General features: G+C 49.9%; 1 non-coding gene across 1 annotated transcript; it reads right to left on the bottom strand.

The window, feature by feature from the left end:
* Positions 1-1,190: 1,190 nt before the first annotated feature.
* On the bottom strand, positions 1,191-1,263 carry TRNAK-UUU. The gene has a single exon. It is a non-coding gene; the product is annotated as a tRNA-Lys (tRNA).
* Between the last annotated feature and the right edge of the window lie 1,952 nt (positions 1,264-3,215).

Below are 3,215 nucleotides of genomic sequence, written 5' to 3' on the forward strand. Positions count from 1 at the left end.
GTTGCTTGAGAATTCTAATGCTGCCCGAAGACTTGCCAACGTGCCTGGCGGCCATCCCATTGGATTCCTTCTAGACCATCGTTTCTGTTTTTTCCATTGTACCTTGGTACCACCTTCTCCCTCCCCCACTCTCCCCCCATCATCTGCCTTCTCCCCTGAGGCCAAATCTATTCAGAATGGAGAAGAGGTTTCCTTTAGTGAGCATACCCAGGTCAAGACCAAAAATTTCTTTTTTAAGTTTTATTTATTTACTTTTGAGAGAGAGAGCACACAAGTTGGGGGAGGGAGGGGGGGCAGAGAGAAGGAGAGAGAGAATCCCAAGCAGGCTCCTGACCATCAGCTCAGGGAGCCGGATGTGGGGCTCAAACTCACAAACCAAGAGATCTTGACCTGAGCTGAGCTCAAGAGTCGGACGCATAACCAACGGCACCACCCAGGCACCCTAAGACCAAAGGCTTCAGAAAACAGTTCTACAGCATGGGCCGGGCCCCCTCCCACAGGAAAAGCCGTCCCACCTGTTTGTCACTGTCTCCATTTCTCCCGTGGGGAGAGGCGTGTGATGGTTGACGGAGCTGGTGCTGGTCCTGACTGTGCAGAAGTGTGGATTAACCCTTTTGGCCACGTGTTCCTTTTGCACCATGGGGTAGGGTTTGAGCTCGATGGCAAAGTGTGTGTCCGCACAACTTTTGACACTTTTATTTTCCATAAATCAGTCAGTTAAAAGACCATCTTAGGATGTCCAGGGTCTCCAGGTAATTCTCCCTGACATGATCCTATTGTTCCTGCTTTAAAACTGTCAGTTCAACTCAGAAAACTTGTAGGCCGCATGTCAGAGGGTCTTAAAGGCAGTGGCTTCACTAAAATCCAGACGAGAAACTCCAATGTGCCCAGATGTCTGAAAGGCTGTCCTAACTCATCTAGAGTCTGCATTCTGTAGGTCAAAGCCAGAACTCTTTTTATCTCCAAAACAACGAGTTCCTGTAAGCAACTACGCAAGCCCAAATGCTACAGTGTTACCCCAAACGATTCCTATTCCTCTTGAAAAGTAGCATCATCTATTAATAAAAAGAAATTAATAACAATTAATAGCCATAGGCAGCACTTTCTTTTCAGATACTGTATTACACCTTAGAATTTTACTTTATGTAACCCTTATATATTAATTCAGACTTTGTTTGAAGTAAACTCTGCACCCAACATGAGGCTTGAACTCACATCCTTGAGATCAAAAGTCGCATGCTCTACCAACTGAGACAGTCAGGTGCCCACAAAATATACTTATTGAGTCACTCTAGTCTTGACAAGTCCCTCCCTCACGGAGCTCCCATTCCACCACCATGGAAAGGTTTCTATCTATCACCGTGGAAAGGTTTTTTTTTTTTTTAATTTGTTTATGTTTATTTACTTGAGAGAGAGAGAGAGACAGAGCATGACTGGGGGAGGGGCAGAGAGAGAGAGAGAGACAGACAGGCAGATAGAATCTGAAGCAGGCTCCAGGCTCCAAGCTGTCAGCACAGAGCCTGACTCGGGGCTGGAACTCACGAACTGAGAGGCCATGACCTGAGCCAAAGTCGGACGCTTTACTGACTGAGCCCCCCAGGTGCCCCACCATGGAAAGATTTGAGGCAGGCACAGAACAGTGCTCTGTGCCATATCCCCTCTACCCACCTCCGTCTGCAGCCGTGGCTGGGATGCACAGCTCCCCACCTCCAGTGGCCTCTTATTTGAGGACGGAGGGAAGGAGAGGCCTTATCCCACAAGAAGATGAAGCCTGGAGGTGTCTGGGTGGCTCAGTCGGTTAAGTGTCTGATTTCTGCCCAGGTCATGATCTCACGGTCCGTGAGTTCGAGCCCCGCGTCGGGCTCTGTGCTGACGGCTCGGAGCCTGGAGCCTGCTTTCGATTCTGTGTCTCCCTCTCTCCTTGCCCCTCCCCATTCACACTCTGTCTCTCTCTCAAAAATAAAATAAAATAAACATTAAAAAAATCAAAAAAAAAAAAAAAAAGAATAAGATGCAGGGAAGTTTGCCTCAAAGGATGGAGATGGGAGGTGGTGGGGAGATGTCAGGACTTTCACCCTTTAAGAGAAACACTTTCCACGTAATCCCTTTAGGACAGCCAATAGGAGTGAGTCCTACTAGTTTAGCAAGGCTTAAGAGGCCCCCTTGATGGGCTTTTCCTCCTTCTCTGGCCCCCACTCAGAGCAGGAGGCTGCTTCCCTCCTGCTTCCTGGATGACCTCCCAAATAAATTACCTTTCCTCACGTCTTTGTCTCAGGCTCTTCTTTAAGGAAACTCAAACTGGATTCTTACGCCCATTTTACAAATGTGGACGTGGAGGCAAATTGCCTTAAAGTCTCACAGCCATAAGTAGCAGAGGCAGGACTCACACCAGATTTGTCTGCCCCCAAAGCACACGGATTCCACATCTGTCTCCCACCACCAGATGCCTTGGTGCTGCCCCATTCCAACTGGAATTTACATCCATGGTCCTTTTCAAAGCAGCCCATTCCATCGCTGGGCCGTTCAATTGATCAGAAAGCTTTGAGTGATATTCAGCCCATATCTCCATCCATCCATGCATTTATTCTTCATCAGCAAGCATGTATTCGTCAGGGTCGCGGGGCCAGGCACGGCGCTAGGAGGCACAGTGCTCTAAGGAGGCAGACGTGGTCCCTTTGCTCACAGAGCTTCCCGCCTATGACTGATGTGCACAGAGTGGTGCTTGCCGTGTGCTGAGGGAGCATGGAGTGAGCACCTCACCCAGCCACGCTGCCCTCTGCGGTATCCCCGAAAGGCGCTCCCTTGTCTACACAGAAGCCCTGTAGGTGGTGGCTGCCGATTCCCATCCACGGAGATTTCTGCCCTTCATGTCCATCAGCCCAGCTCTGGATGGGCCTCGATAGCAGAATGGGGTCCACACCTCTGGTACAAGCCCACAAAAACCCAATGCAACGTGCGCTCCCTTGACAGGCAAGGAGACCCAGCTCTCGGCTGGGAGTGTGGAAACCATGGCCGAGTCTCCGAACCCGTCCCCAAGTTTAGTGCTTGGAAGACCCCACTCTCTGGATATGTCCTGCTGCTGAGCCATCCATGCCCCACTCCTCAGCTCCCCTTCCACCAAAAGAGTTGACAGCACAGGCCTCAGATGCCTGAATAGATCCTAGGGAGCCGAAAACAATATTATATTCGTTTTCCCTCATGTTACGTACCTGAGG

Source organism: Felis catus, chromosome B3, assembly GCF_018350175.1.
Source record: "Felis catus isolate Fca126 chromosome B3, F.catus_Fca126_mat1.0, whole genome shotgun sequence".
NCBI classification, from domain to species: domain Eukaryota; kingdom Metazoa; phylum Chordata; class Mammalia; order Carnivora; family Felidae; genus Felis; species Felis catus.